Source organism: Vicugna pacos, chromosome 5 (genome assembly GCF_048564905.1).
Source record: "Vicugna pacos chromosome 5, VicPac4, whole genome shotgun sequence".
In the NCBI taxonomy this organism is placed as follows: Eukaryota; Metazoa; Chordata; class Mammalia; order Artiodactyla; family Camelidae; genus Vicugna; species Vicugna pacos.
This window is the reverse complement of record NC_132991.1, coordinates 39344543-39361693: the sequence shown is the minus strand read 5'-3', so window position 1 is coordinate 39361693 and position 17151 is coordinate 39344543. Positions and strand designations below refer to the sequence as shown.

The 17151-nt window shown below is 34.6% G+C and overlaps 1 protein-coding gene and 1 long non-coding RNA gene across 3 annotated transcripts in view; both read right to left on the bottom strand.

Annotated features, from left to right (window-relative positions):
• The window catches only part of LOC102528082 (sodium channel protein type 2 subunit alpha), a 272534-nt gene extending 262626 nt beyond the window's left edge, over window positions 1-9908 (bottom strand). The window contains exon 1 of the mRNA XM_072961091.1: window positions 9670-9908. The gene's annotated coding sequence lies outside the window, so the exon portion shown is untranslated. The remainder of the gene's footprint in view (window positions 1-9669) is intronic.
• A 761-nt stretch (window positions 9909-10669) lies between these two features.
• Window positions 10670-17151, bottom strand: part of LOC140696605 (uncharacterized) — a 28289-nt gene continuing 21807 nt past the window's right edge. For both annotated transcript variants that reach the window (XR_012073106.1, XR_012073105.1), the window contains 2 exons: window positions 13870-13906; window positions 10670-11027 (listed from right to left, as the gene is read on the bottom strand). This is a non-coding gene — a long non-coding RNA (uncharacterized lncRNA). The remainder of the gene's footprint in view (window positions 11028-13869; window positions 13907-17151) is intronic.

The following is a 17151-nucleotide window of genomic DNA, read 5'->3' as shown; positions in this document are numbered from 1 at the left end:
AATTAAACACATCCTCTGTTATGTAAATAGTTGTTTTATCCTGTGGTGCATGTTCAGATATATATATATATATATATATATTTATACACGTGTGTGTGTGTATATATATATAAATATATCTTCTTATAAACAACTTATATTAAATCAAATATGTACCACAGTGTGTATGTCTTTTGCGAGCTTCCAACAGGGATGTATCCTGTATCATTCATTAAACATAAATAGTTTGAAGACTATCACTAATGCATGTTAATTGCCTATGCTGCTCTATTTTACTCAACCCATTCTTCACAAGTCTTGGTTAGAAGTCACATGTTGGTAGTAGAGTGAATTCAACCAGCTCTATGTCTAGTATGTTAAGCAGAATAGCTTGCAGTTATTTAAAAGCCCCTTTCCTTTTGCATTTTTAATTCAACTAGAGTGTCATATCATGTCTCTCTAGATTTCAAGGAAACATACTGCATACTGCATACTGTCAAAACCTATACTTCACATTTTGCTAAAAATATGTCTAAAACTTGTTTAAATATAAATAATGTAAAATATGATCAATTTTATTTGTTGCATTTTGTACATAAAAAAATTATTTTCAGGTTGATGACATGGCAATTTATTTTACTTTATGCTTTTGCTTTTTATTTTTAATCATAACACCAAACTTTTGAATCCATAACACTTTTCAATGGAAACTTCCTAAAATAAATTTAGACAATAGGTTTTATGGATTTCTTTGTTACATTTTCTACCATTCCAGTAGGAGATACATTAGTCAAAAATTTAAGCCTTGATCATTTTCTACCAACTATGGTTGCCTCAATATAACCCTTTATTCATGGAAGGTTTTTTTTTTACTCAACTTTTGTAGTATTTGCTTATGCAGACTAGTCTTATTTTTTTAATTCCTGCTGCACTAAAGCTATCAGAGATATAACTTGGGCTCTGTCCCTTTTAGCCATGAACATAGTGGCAAAGTTGTGCAATTACCTAACATGATATAAGTTTTTGTTTTTTGCACAAACCAAAAAATTACTGTTAATTCCTTTTACAAAACTATTTACTCGTAGTGTATTGATGAACTGCATGCAAGGAATTGCTATTACTAAAAAGAATGGTGAGCTATGTCATTATTGAGCCAAAAGAATAAATATTTCATTTTTTTACTGTATTTAATTTCTTGGCTTCTGTTTTTTTATTGTTGGAAGTTTAAAATATATAAAGTTAAAGAAACTTGTACTTGATCTGACATTTGTATACATAAAAGTTCATATGAATTTTGTAACAACCTAGTGCATAGTGCACCAAGCAGTAATACACAATAAAGACTATTAAAAGCAGTTTTTGTGAACTTTTATGTGCACAAAAGTTCAAGCCCACATGTTTCAACTTGCAGGTTCAATAACAATAATAGTAGCCATCTACAATGGTTGTCAATTTCAGTTAATTTCCTTGGTTATAAATATTTTAATCTGAACTCCTTTCAGTGTAATTAATACCATTTCCAAATTTCTTGGTAGTAAATAAATGTTACATAGTTTGTTACTTAAATGTATTTTATGAACTCCTATTTACACATAAATATTAATGATGCAGTGATTGAGAATTTTTTTCAGGGTCCCTTGGATTTATGTCAGATCAAAACCAAATGTTTATTCTCAGTGGAAAATGCCAGTTGTAATGCTTATATTTTTGAAGATGAATTGGAACTAAATATGTGTATTTCATAATTTCCCCCAATGTAAACAGTATAAGATGACTTAATTGGAATTAATTGGCTTCTGTCTGTTCAAGTCAATTTTCAGATCAAATTTCAGATCAACACCATAAAGAAGTCAAAGTTCTTACTTGCAAAGTCCTTAGCCTTTTTAGGCATCTATTATATAATCATTAGCCAAGTAACCTATGAATTAATATGCATTATATCTAAGATCATATGTCCAGAAGAGTATCTTCAGTTGCAAAAAAACAAAAACAAAAAACAAAACTTTAAAAAATATATCTGGCTAAAGGATATTCTGAAAATGTTCAGAATACAGATTTGCTAATGTAATTTCATGGATTTTTTTTAAATGATTACTTTCACAAGAAAAAGCCTATTATTAAACCTCATGAAGAATTCTACTAAAAACAGAATTAATGAAGCTGGACATAGAAATAACAATACTATGAAATTAAAGAAGCTTAAATTCACCAATGAGTGATACTAAATGGCTGCCCTTCAATAAAGAAAAACCATTTGTGTGGAGAGAAAAATGGGTATTCTGCATTTCAAATAATGTAACTAAAAGATTATAGCTATATAAATGTCTGTGTTTAACTAGTTTTCAAATAATTAGAATACAATAAAATAACTTGAAAATCATTCTGATGTATTTCAAACCACTCAGTAGTAATTGTAAAGTTCTTGTTGACCATTTTTGTGGCAATGTAAAAAGTAAAAAGAACTGAACTGATAGTTCAAACACCTGGCTTTTAGTTTCAGTTCTGGTAAAAAATTAGCAGTGTAATCCAGGCAAATCAAATTCTGGTCCCTCACATTTCCCATCAACTGAATGGGAATGCTGGATTAGGGATGTTGTCTAGTAGTACTTTAACTCAACAATTTTATCTTCAAAATCAAATTCCCTATTCAAAATGAGTAATCTCTTTTATATGAGTAATAATGAAAATGTATACTGTCAATACACCTTTTAAAATAACATTCAGATAACTAAATAAACAGAAATACATTTGATCTTGACTTTAGCCCCAATAAGGAAAAAGTCTTCTTGTCCACAAAGATATTTTTTTTACCACAAAGTTGAAGGATGTTTTAAATAATTGAAAGAATGGCTAGTGTTTCTTTTTTATGATGCTACAGCTTTCTAAAAGACAACACTTAGTAATAACAAAAGAGATTAAAACAAAGGAATCATTAGTTATTTGTAATATTGTCTTAAACCAAAAGTGTACTTACTTCTTGTCATTAACATTTGCCACAAAACTTCAAGAAGATGGGCTTAAATCTTTTATTCCTTAGAGCACTATTTTCATTACAAAAAAGTAAACGATGTACATCATTCTCTTATGTTAGAATAACAGCTAAAATGTTTTATTCTTTTTACAAAGAAAGACATTAATGATTTGATGTTACCAAACTTTTGTTGTAACTGACTCCTATGTGTCCTTTCATCTGCAGTATTTCTCCTTTGCTCTTCTCCCCAGAATCTGTCTCCAATAATTCTGCCAATTGACATACTGAAGTACATATCTGAAATCTAAAACTGACAGCACCCTATTATTCAGATAATTCATTTTTCTTTCTTATTATGGAGTTAAAAAAATCCTACATAACCTGCCCCTTACTTATCCCATTACTATCATCTATAATTGGCTACCACTTCACAACTCATGCCTTCTCCCCGTAATCTCCAATTACACAATTTTTTTTTACATCTCTTCTGTCTTAGAACATGCTACAGTCTTTGCCTGAAATGTATTCCCCTCTCTTTTTACCCCTGGCAAATTGTTGCACATCTTTGAAGAACTGACTCAAGTATCATCATCTTGTAGGAAATTTCCTCAGATTTCCCCAAATCATTTCTCCTCAGACTTCCTACTGCACATCTATGATGGTATGTACCATACTGTGCTGTATTATCTCCTTTGCATTTATCTCTTCTAACAGATTGTAGTACATCCAAGATATGGGATGCAACTCACTACTTTTCTCACCCTTCTATCCTTTATCAGCAATGACTAGCAGGGTATGTGTCTATCAGTTTTCAGATACATTGTTAGAATTGATTCTTCCAGGAACACACAAAAATATTTAAATGACAACAATAATACCAGTAAATTTTTTCCAGCCCTTACTGAGGATGACTCTCAAATTTATTAGCATCTAAATTCAGCTAAATCACCATCCAGTTAGCTGAAAGATATACAAGTATCTTAGAAATACTGTATTCCTTGTAACAATAGTTTTCAAGTAAATGTCTAACAAAAATTTTCATTTCATTAATTTGTCAGTGAAAGGATAGTTTTATTTAGTCACCCTCAATTAGAAATATGTTGTATGGGTAACAATATAGTCAGGTTTTATTCCACATTCTTAATCAGGTACATATTCTTCACCTTAGTAACTCATGGGTACACTAGTAATACACTGATAACTAGGATTTTGCTTGATGAATACATAGTTCCAGCATTAATGAGACAATTATCGTAAAACCTTTCTGTCATAAAATATCTAAACACAGAGAACAAAATATTTTTAAAAGACCATTTTAATATATGGTTGGCCTTACTAGAAAACAAGGGAAATTCCTTAGGGCTGATAGTGAAATGTAAACAAGTACCGAAGTCAGAGGCTATTCTATGGGCACCTATTGATCCCAGTGACCTATAGCTTGGTTTCAAATTGCCTCCATACAGAAATAGAAGACAAAGATTTGGACTGAATATTAGTTAGAGATCCCATATAAATTCAAGACCCACAAAAATCTACCAACTTAATGAAAATATTTTTAAAAATCAACCTTGCAAAAGCAGATAGAAAGAAACCTTAGCAAGCAAATTCTTCTGCTTTGTCTTAGCTCTGGCTTACAGAAAAAGTCTCTCTTAAGATTTATAGTCTTAGACCTAGAATTCACTTGGATTTATGATCCAAATTTATACCATATGCCTAGTACAAAATACTGCAAGCGAAAAATTCAATTTAAAGTACGCACAAGTTGCCGGTGGTTTCAGGCTTCTGGTAGAAACTAACTGAAATCTTTTCTAAAAGACCACACCTCGGGTGAGGCCTTAAAGACTTCCCACAAATAAAGTCCAAGAAACATGAACTAACAAAAAGAGAAATAACAAAACAATGAGAAAACAAAGCTGCAGAGTGGAAAAAGGGAAAACATATTCACAAACTCTTCAGGCATAGGATAGAATTATGTTTAATAATATTAGAAAAGTAAACTGTGAGTAACAATTTAGTAAATAAATTTATGAGTAAAAAAAAACATCACTAAGGGATATTAAGGAAGGCCTAAATAAAGGAGAGATATAATGGATGGTAAAATTCAATATTATTAGATACTCATGTACACAGACTGAGATATATATTATCTCAGATATGTATAATGCAATCTCAACAAAACTTTAAATCCCAGTAGGTTTTTCCTTAATGGAAATTGACAACCTGATTCTGAAATTTGTATTTAAAAACAAAACCAAGTAAGGCCAAGACAATCTTGACACAAAAGAACATAGTTGGAGAATTTGATACTGCCCTAAAAAAAAAAATTATGAGGCACACTTCAAGAAGAATATCATGCTATTTATAAAAATAAAGGTAATAACTGAAATTAAAACAAAATGGAAGACTTAAGATCTGCCCTCCTGAAACAGTGTGCAGAGCATGCACTGAAATTGCATGCATCTCTGCCAGTCTCCCCCACACCTGGACTTATTCCAGTACATGCCCTGGCCTGAAGTGAGCACCCACTCAGGCCCTGCTTGCTTCATGACACAGCTCCACAGTGTGGCTAGGGCTGCTGTGGCAGAAGGGTACCTCAGCTGTAAGGCACAAAGGTGGCTCAGACCCAGAGCATCTTAGTAGGACAGAGGCAGACATTACTGGCACTTAGACAGGCAGTACATCAGAACTGGTCTGGGTCTCTAATGCAGCCACCCAGTCACAGCTCATGCCTCAACCCATGCCTAGCACCCACACAAGCTCTGCCTGCTCTACAGCACAGCTACACACTACCACCAAGGTAAATACTCTATGTTATCACTTGTATGTGAAATCTAAAAAAAATAAAACAAATGAAAACATATAATAAAACAGAAACAGATTCACAGATATAGAGAACAAACTATTGGTTACCACTGGGGAGAGGGAAGAGGCGGCATGGAATGAGTATGGGGTTAAGAGCTACAAACTATTATGGATAAAATACATAAGCTACAAGGATATACAGTACAGCACAGGGAAATACAGCCATTTTGTAGTAACTTTAAATGAAGTATAGCCTATAAACATATTGAATCACTGTTGGCACACCTGAAACTAATATAATACTGTAAATCAACTATACTTCAATTTAAAAAAAAAAGAATTCTAAAGTCTTTTGCATTGTTCAGGAGTTTGATAAAGACATTAACTTCAAATTTTGCTTAAAATGCTAACTAAAATTTCAAGAATATACATGCAAAGACAAGAAATGGAATAAAAATGTTAAAATCATTACAGGAGGAAAACGATATAACTTGATACTTAATAAATTCAAAAGCACAAGAGGGAAGAGAAAACAGAAAAAATAAAGCAAAGTACAAAACAACTTGGTGTAAATTAATAACAGTCAGCATGTAATGGACAAGTGCTCATTATGTTCTAATCTAATCATTTTCAAATATTCTGCATGGTGATGCTCACATTATCCCTACAAAGATAAGGATTATGAAGAAATTGAGATACAAGTAATATTCTTAACTTGCCCAAGGATGCTTTGCTGGGAAGAACAACAATAGAGATATTAATCCAGGCAAGCTGGCTGTAAAGCCAATATCCTCTCTCACCAACAAAACAACTATATAAGAGGTCAAAATTATTAAGATCTATTATTTAAGATCTCTGGAAATCGTCCTAAGGGCATACAGCAAATGGAGAAACATTCCTTTAGGAAAATCCACTAAATATGAGGAAGAACAATGAGGTCTGTGGCATTTGAGCCACAACTCACTCTCTTCTCCAGCCCCCAGTTCTATGTTACAGAAACTTTATCTGGGGCATTCTAAGAAGGCAGGACTGCCTCTGTCCCTAGTGCCCAGTCCCAGGAGAAACAGGCTGCCAATATCTTAATTACCGCATCATACTGTTTTATTGTCCAGGATGACTGCGTTACACAACTCTAGAGAGAAATAAAAGTCACACTATATTCCATAAAAAAGGTATACTCTGGAGAACAGCTCCAACACAGAACATAACACCATGGCATTGGTGATATCTACAGTAATATGTCAGTAATATGTTAGTAATTACCAGTAAATACATTAAACTATCCAATTAAAAAGCAAAAAATATCAAGTTGATTTTTATAATCTAGTTACTTAAAATAAATAAACCTAAAATACAAAAATGCAGAAAGGTTAAAAGTAACAGGATTGGAAAATTATCAGGCGAATACTAATATAATGAATACTCACATATTTATATTATTAGTGACTAATTTTATAACTCTAAGAAAATTTTAAACTGGATGCATCTATTGAACTTCTTTAAAATATATAAAGCAAAAAGCTGTTCAATCACAAGAAGAAACAGACAAATATATCATACAATGAAAGATTTTAACATATTTCCTGAATAACTGATAATTCAAGTGGACAGAAAGACCTATAAGGATATGTAATCTTTGATTACAATTAGCTTTTGCTATTAGACACATAAAGAGCTCTGCAACATTTGAAAAAGTCTGTTTTTTTCAAGTGTACATGTTGCACTTACTAAAATAAATCAAATGATAGATCAAAAAGCAAGTGTCAAAAAACTTCAAAGAACTAATTTCATATGGAGTACACCATGTTTCTGATTGACTTTACTTGTAAGAACAAGTGCAGAACTCCATGTCTAAGGGTGTTAACGAAAACAAGAGCAATCTTGGTGGACATTAATTAAGAGGAAGCTAGTAGCTCCATGACACAAGAACAGCAGAGCAGCCATTACATCAATAGAGTGAACCAACAAACAAGAAAGCCAGAAGAGCCCTGTTGAGGTCACAGTCAATTCTATTGGTCAAGAAAGCTATATAATATATATGCACTGGGCTTCATCCACTCAGAAGAAATCAGAACAAGAGATGGGGCAGATGTGAAAGCATTCCCTGAATTGCACGTAAACCCATCAAATAGGATGGAAGGCTCATTTGCATAAAGGGCTTGAATCCAGCCTCTGACCAAACACTGACTGAACAAGAAACACTCTGCCCAAGGGGTAACTCCTAGGAAGCTAGGATGAAAAATAAATTCAGACTCAACCCTGGCAGTCTGAAAGACTGTGCGCACGTCCAAGGTTGTACTCCCTCAGGAGCAATCAAAGAGCACAACTCTAAGCTACTAGTTCCTGGCTGAACATGGGGCTGAAAAACCTAAAGTCCCTGGCCTGGGATAACAGTCTTCAAGCCACACACATATCTAGTGGCAAAGGGTAAAAACTGAACTGGCTAAGGGGGCTCAAGTAGAAGCTTTAACCAATTAAGTGGCTAATTAATGTTGACCCAAGCATATCCAGGCTAAGAGAGAAAAAGAAAGGAAAACAATCTTAGCAAGAAAATTAGAAGCTGCACACTATAGAGGAAATAGACTTCACACAATTAGTTCAGCCAAATCACTAAACAAATAAAAATTAAAAGTTAAAAAAAACAAGCAAGAAAATAATAACCACCACCATCTTGAAGGGTAGAAGGAATGAGGAATTTCAGAGTTGAAAAACACAATAACTACAGTGAAAATGTCACTACGGGGTTCAATAATGAATTTGAGCTAGCAGAACAAAAAGTCAGCAAAGTTGAGGATAGATCAACAGAGATTACATAAGTTGAAAAACAGAGGGAAGGGAAAAAATGAAGAAAAATAAACAGCCTCAGAGAAAAGTGAGACACCATAAAGCATACCAACATGTGTCATGGCAGTAGAAAAAGAGAGAAGAGAGACAGAAAAAACAAAAAACAAACTGAAGAAATAACGGCCCAAATTTGATGAAAAGCATTAAGTTACACATACAAGAAGATTAAAAGTGTTAGCAAGCACGTGCAGAAATTGGAACTCTTGCACAGTATGGGTGGGAATGCCAAATAGTACAGCTACTATGGAAAACAGTATGAAAGTTCCTCAAAAAATTAAAAACAGAACTACCGTATGATCCATCAATCCCACTTCTGCTTATTTAATCCAAAAGAATTGAAATCAGGATCTCAAAGAGATAAACATACTCCCAATTTCACTGCAGCACTACTCAAAGCAGTCAAGATGTGGGAACAACCTAAATGTGCACTGACAGATGAATGGATAAAGAAAATGTGGCATGCACATACAGTGGAATACCATTCAGGACAGAAGTTCTACGGTATGAGACAAAATGAATGAACCCAGAGAGCATTACACTAAGTGAAATATTGCAGTCACAGAAAAGCAAATGCTGCATAATTCCACTTACACAAGGTATCTAAAAGTAGCCAAATTCATAGATTCAAAGATGGGAATGGTGACTGCCAGGGGTTTGGAGGAGGGGGAAATGGGGACTTACAATAGGCATAAAGCTTCAGTTAAGCAAGATGAATAAGCTCTAGAGAGCTGCTGTACATGAACTGTACACACAGCATTTTAAGAGGGTAGATATTGTTAAGCGTTCTTACAATGAAATAAAATTTTAAAAATAAATAAAAAATAAGATCTTGCTGAAACTTACTTCAGGGACGGCATATAGTCTTTTTGAGGAAACATTCTGCATGTATTTGTAAACAATGTCTATTCCGCAATCGTGAGGTACAGTGATCTATGTATCCACTGTTTAATCACCTCTGCGTTGACGGAGTTTTTGTCTGCTTATTCTGTTACTGAGCCAAGTGGGTTAAAATCTCCCACACAGCTGTGGATTTGTCACGCTTAGATTTGGTCATGTTTCTCTTGCGCACGCACCTGGCCCAGGACGCGGAGAAGCCAAGAGAAGATGCAGCGGGTGGGCGACCTGACGCAGAGGCAGGCCCTGACAGCGCGAAGCCGCACACCCGGCCTGGTCCAGGAGCCAGAGGTGAGGAAGGAGCTCCGGCGGGAGCCAGAGAAGCCGCAGGCCCCGGGGCTGCCCGGCGCCCACAACACAAGTTACTGCAGGCACAATTTACCTCACTGCTTGGGGCCACGCGCCTCCCTCAGGCGGCAAATATGGCAGTTGCTTCTGTTCCGCGTGTGGAGACCGCCAAGCTGAAGCCAGACCGCAAAGGGAATTCTGGGAAACCTAGGGGTTCCGCCGCGCCCCGCCCAACCCCCCCACCCCGCTTCCCTAAATTCATTCCACCTGAAGCCAGCATCCCGGGCTAAGGAAGGCTCCGGGCTAAGGCATTCTTCACACAACCGTAACTCACTGGATTCTGGATGCTTGTTGAAGCCACAAGACAGGAAGAGACTGCCTTGAAATAAAATGTGGAGAACATTGGGAAAATTACTGTACCAGCCCAACACCATTACCAAGCAGAGCCACAGGGCAAAATAAAAAAATCAAATACATATTTTCTAGGAACAGAGCTTATTTAAAGAAATAAGTGTATGTGTAAAATAATTGCTGAGAATTTGTGGCAAATTCAAATCAAATGCTCAACTCCCCGCCAATGAATTAATCTGGTAAATTTAGGTTTGCATAATGTATACAGCACACATCTTTGTTGACTAATGATAAAACGGTTTTTTGTCTGGTCTACAATTTTAAATTGTATTACTAAGTCTGTTTAAACAAAAAGCAAAGAAAGAAACTTTTTTTTGTCCTTTCAAATATTCATAATGTATAGCAACAATATTCCCAGGCTAAGGCAGTGTTTGTTTGGCTTTCCAATGAATGTTAATATTTAAATCATTTCAGGGAATTGGAGAATTAGAGACAAAGCTAAAGTTAACACAGGAGGGGGAGGGGCTTGTTAAACTAAGTGCCAGATGCTAGAAAAATCCTTGTGATTTGTTTTTTGTTTATGAAATAACGTTTTGGGTGTGTGGGTTTTGGGTACAGCATTATGTAGAGACACAATATAAGAAAGACAATTAAAAATTCTGTGCTGCAAAGAGGAGAAATGAGGTGAGATTTTCCTCAGAAACAGCCCTTCCCCCAGCTCTCAGAAGGTCTTTAGCTACAAGCAGCTTCCCGGAGGACACATGGTTGTCATGGAGACAGGAGAGGCCTCCTCCTCTGTCCTCGGAGTAGAAACAGCAGGGCTGGTTGGTGCAAGCTTGGGAACACAGTGGTGAGCCTTTTTCTGCTTGCAGTGGACATCAAGCAATGACCTAGTACACTGAAAGAGAAAAGAAAAAAGAATACAAGCAAACCCATCCCTTTCCCCCACAAATACACATTCCAACACAATGATATTAGGGACAATAAGGATACTCTTTGATCACCTATCTACTTAGCTAAAATTTAAATAGATGAAAGAGCTATTGTTAGAAAAGCAGTTTATTTCTTCTTATGATTCATAAAGGCATAGCTATTACTACTCCAATGAAATTCAGTCTTTCTATGTAATAACAGTAGTTATTACTGAGAAGAAAAACAAATATTATAATTGGAATATATAAATTTTTTAAGAAAGTTATATACCAGTTTAGTTACCAGAATCCTTCATTAATACCAGTAATGTATATAGAAAGATAAACACAAATATTTTAAAATTTAAAATGACTAAAACAGGCACAAACAGAAATACAAATCTATTTAGTACTTATAAAGAATGTCTATTTTATAAAAGTGCCCTATTTATATTATAAAACAGCAAATTAGTTCAACTAGAATTTTAAATTGTAATTAAAAGTGAAAATGTAAGTCAGTGTTATTTAATAGTATTTATTCTTCAACTGTCAGGACAAACATAAATGACATTTCTTTATTCTGCAATCTTATTAAATTCTAAGCACAGCTACTTTTCTAGAAAATCTATGGTCACATCTTCAATTTATGTTGACACCCTGTATCTTTTAGCAGAGAATGCAAACCTGAAAAAGGAGTATGTAAATGAAAAAGTTAATAATAAAATTAACAATAAATTTACATGAAAACTATTTTACATAGGGAGCAGGAGTAATATTCCTGCTAAGGGATTTAGTAGAAAGAACCATGAAAACTTGGCTTCCACCTTCTGGGCTCTGTTTTTGGGTCTTCCTGCCTGTAGAGAAATATTCATATTTGCTGTGAGTAGCAGTAACCCTTGTGGGCCAGCTCTGCTCCAGCAAAGACCTGAGAGTGTGCAGCTGTGCCCGTGATTAAGGGAAGTAAATCTGGCCTCCCTCAAATCTTAAATATATACGTGTGTGTGTGTGTCCCTGTGTGTGTAATTTTCCCTTTCTTACTCTTGAAATTTTACTTCAAGAAGTTAACCCAGCTTCAAACATATAATGATTTCTCAATTTGCAGTTATTATACAGAGAACAAAACAGCAGAACTTAATCAACGCTCCCAGATACTATTTTTAATTAAATCTAAAACAGAGGATGCCATAGAAATCTCCAGAATTAGGCTACAGTTTTTGCATCTACTATGTGCAAGATTATTTTCAGCTATAATTCCCTCATTTGCATGGAGATGTAATGACAGAGTTCAAGAACGAGATTTTAAGACAACTCATTCCCAATTCTAGTCTCTACTCCAAACAGCATGATTTCAATACTGCTTTTAAAAAATAAAAATACGTATTTTAAAAGATTTCTTTTCAACTTTAATATTGTGCTTTGAAAGTGTATCATAGGAGTAATCATTTCCTTTAAATTAAAATGACACATCCTGCATTCCAGTTTAAAGTGGCCAACTCTCCTTAACTTAAATAGGACTTTCTACAGCTCATTTTAAAATTTGAAGTTTTTAGTAGCCAGCTGATTAAAAGCAGGCTATATGCAGAGACACTCTGGTCCAGTCTCCAAATTTCTCCATCCATGGAGCTGCAACATAAAATTCATTTGTTTACTGCATGCACTCCTATGTACCCAGAATTATAAAGACCCAGAGGCTTTTACATTCATTTTAAAATATTTCCTTTTTGTAGAAGAAAATAGCCAATAAGTATGTAGACATAATATACAAATGTAAAGAATCTCCTGTTTAATCTTAATAAATCCTATAAGAGTTCAGAAAAAAGAGTACAACAATTATTATAGACCACTGTACTATGTGCCTGGTGTTTATATAATTTTATCTTATTTATCCATCATAAGAGCCCAATAAGGCAAGTTTTATAAATGCTTTTTTTATAAATGGAGAAAGTGAGAGTCAGGACCACAAAATCAATGGCAGAGCCAATATTCAAATCCAGATCTGGCTGGTGCCAAATCTGCCAAAATTCAAGCCCTATTTAGAATATTGCCTCTCTAAGACTATCAGACATGTTAACTATTCCACTGCTATCTTCAGTCAATATTTCCTTGAAATCACATTTTATATTACTTAATATTTATTTAATATCCTTTTTATGTAAAGAATCAGAAGGTATGAGAGAACAGTAAACTCTGTAGTTCCTGCCCTTGAGCTTAAAATAATTTAATTTCAGAACAAGTTGTTTTGAGTCTAAAGCCTTGATCACATGAACTGTTCTGTTCTGAATATAGAAAAAGATTGATTAAATAGACAATGTCTTACCCAATTAGGATCAGGCAGCACTGACACACATAGAAGAAATAATTAAACACAAGCACTAAAAAATGCAGCAAAGAATATAAATAGGGACAGTAGAGAGGTCAAAGCAAAATTCAGGCAAAATGATCATTGATTCAGTTAATATATTTATTGATAACCCACCATGCCTGGCACTATGCTAACTTCTGAGGAAACAACATGGGCCAAGAATGTACACACTCTGCTTATAGAGTTAACTGACTAGTATCGGGCACAGAGAAGAAACAAGCATTGTCAATGCTGTGTGTCAAGGGTAAGAAAAGGGGGACGTACAGGCTGCTATGGGGACAGAAAAGTGGGCACTTAACCCAGTCTTCACTGGTTTCCTGTACAAAAGGATATCTAAGTGAACCTGAGGGACAAAAGGAATTAACCAGGTAGCAAGGCTATAAGCCACTTGACGAAATGGACCATCTAATATCATGGGCCTGGCAGATTCCCAGCAAAGAATAGACAATAAACATTTTGTGACTTACCAAACTGACCAACTGAATGAATGAAGAGGGAGACAGTCTTGAATCCCACCAAGAAAGGAAAGATAAACCAGTGTTAGGAGCTTATATTTGAAGACAGGCTACTAAAAGATTATTTTTTAACTCTAGTTTTGATATTTTAAACTCAAAATAATTAGCTGCCTTCCTCCTATTACAAACAATGACACAATGATTAATCTTGTACATATGTAATGTTGTTATTTTGCAGGATATCTGTAGGATAAATTCCTGGCAGCATATGCTATTAATTAAGAAAAGGCAAAGTATAAAATAATATTACGGTATGATCAGTGTCTGGCAAACAAGTATACAAACAATTTATACCTCTGCATTATAGAAACATATACATAAGCACAAACTCACATGCATGTGAGGATATTTATGGGTAGGAGTTTAAAAGAGATTGGTAATATTAGCACAGGTTAATAATGGTTATTTCTTTATTTTATTTTTTCATGTTTATTTCATGTTTCTGATTTTTAAGAAATTCCTTTAATAAGGCTCCTCAAGAAACAGACACACACATACAGAATATATATTCAAATACACATGCTTATTTTGATAAATCATTATGCACAATTTGCTAAGAAAGAAACATATTCAGGGCACTTAAGTTTATGGTTTTAGTTAAATTAAGTAATATGAATGCCTCTTGTTCTGACAATGATTATTGTAATTGTACAAAAGAAAGAAAAAATTATCCCTGATAAGTGTATAATTGGAGGTATCCCACCTTTAACTTCAAAATACCTGAATGTTAAAACATTTTTGTAAGTATAAATGCCTAACATTTATAGGCCTTAAATTCATATACTTGGTGCTTTGCATAATATGTCAGATAATTTTCCCAGCAACCCTGTGAACAAGGCACACTATATTTAGCCCCACTTCATGGATGTGGAGACTGAGACATAGGTTTCAAAATAGAACCAAGGCGACACAGCAACTAGAGGGGAGGTATCTAAATCTAGGTGACTCCTGAGCTCATCATTTTAACCACAAGACTAGACTATACCTTTCAACTTTCTCATAATGCTGTAAAATTTGACAATATATAAAGTAAACTAAATTATGCTTGAGAGTACATAGTTTATGCCTCCTAAGATAACTTCTGCTTCTATCTCTGCATTTTAATGAATGTATATTAAAATTATGCTAATTAAATATCCAATTTAAAAGGGAAAATAAGATGAAATTTAGCATCTTAAAATAAAGGCTAAAATTTTGATTAGATTAATTTGATTCAGTCAGATTTGCCCTGTATGTACAGTACCTACATGAAGTTACTAAATAAGATTTTTCCTTTGATTGTTTTCAAGTATCTAGTCTTAGCAGAATGAAGTCATCAGAAGTCTGTTATATATTAAGTGGAGACCAAACCATATTCTTAGAAGGTAGTTGAGAAGATAATCTGTGAGGGAAGTAGAGCCTATCTTCTAAGAGAACTCTTTCATTTGCTCAAGTTCATTACCCCTATTATCTTAATTAACAACTTCCCAAGTATGAGGGATCTCTTGGTAATACTTAAATGCCCAAGAGTGTGAGATAGCAACAGAAATGGGATACACGCCTACAGATGGTTTCTGGCTAATTGTGAATGTCAAAAGGTTGACATCTAAATAGGAAAAGATTTATTAGCTACTTTTCAAACAGTGGAAGACAGTATTATAACTGATGAGACTGTTAAAAAGGAAACAGATTATATTTTTGGGAAACAATTCTTAAAGGTGCTTTATTTAACTGAGGGAAGGTGTTTTTTGTTGTTGTTAAATTTGTTAATTGTAAATTAACAATTATAATTGTAAATTGTTAATTTTGGTTGTCTTTCACTACTTAAACAGGGACAAATTTGAAAATTAGAATTACTAATAATACCAATGCATACAAATGACATTTTCATTAAAATTCTATTCCAGGAAAGGAAATTTGCAGTAGAGGCTGTGTGCTGCCTTGCCAGTTGGCAAGAAATCAAACACTTTACCCTTAGAAGTACTAAATGAGATCTGGAGAGGATGGTGCTTGTTAAACCACACTTATCTTTACTATTTAGACCAAGGTTAGTGAAGATACACAGGGGCATATTTTTTAAAAGATAGCAATATACTTTTATTTGACACAGGTTCTTAATTGCTTACAAATTACAGAATTTGTAAATTTCAGCCTTTATATCCCTCCTTTGTGTCTTCATGAAAGAAAAGGTACAAACTTACTGTATTTCGAGATGAAGTACTCAAATTTACCAACTAAAGTAATAAAAGTGACTTATCTGGCAGAGAACTTTTAAATAGTGATTTCCTATGTTTTATCAGTTTGGGAAAAACATTGTATCACTTCTGACTTGTCATTCACATGCAGTGCAAGACTTTTTTCACATCTGATTTTGGAGTTCTGCAGTAAAAGTTAAAAAAGAGCAGAAAGGTGCTGCTGAGCTGTGGCCGTTAGCATCACATGGTGAAATGGCGTATTGATGAGTACAGTAAACATTAGGATTAAAAAAATTTATAATGAGAAGGGCATTCTTCAGAGGATTGTCCCAGGAGAGCAAGTGGCCTCATACACAAGCTCTGGCCATCCAGTCTACCAAGATATAACAGAGTTTATGATTTGAGACCTGACCTAGGCATCACATCCAGCTCGTCAAGCAGTTTTTGGATTGAGATCCACTTACAACTAAACGATAATGCAAGCTCATCAGCAGTGAAGGGCAGCCTGGAGCAAAGCCTGTTTTCTGACACTGCAGCACTCTCTACCTCCACTGGAATAACCTCTTCAGAGAACTGACATGAATATGATAGCCAAGCAGAGGAAGAAAAAGTTCATTCCCAAGAAGCTCAAACTGGTGAAATTCTAAAAGGATCAGCTGAACTGAAACCACAGGGAATATTGGATACTTTTTGCCTGCTGTGAAACAATAGTATAAAATAATGATTATAGAACTATCTAATACTTAATGAGCTCTATGGTTTGGAGGCACCATTTAAGGGTTGTATAACTGGGTCACTGAATCCTCATGGAGACGATCAATGTAAGATAGGATCTACTGTGATTTCCATTATACAATCAGGGAAAATGAGATTCGGAGAAGCCTAAGAAAGTGACTTCTCCAAGATCACATTGTTTGTGGCAGATTAAAGATGGTGACAAATTCCTTTCACTCCTCCCATTGAGAAGTGGGTCTCTGTTCCCTCCCCTTGAATCTGTGACTGCTTTGATGAATACATTTCAGCAGAAATGATACTGTGCCAATTTCTGAACTGGGGCTCT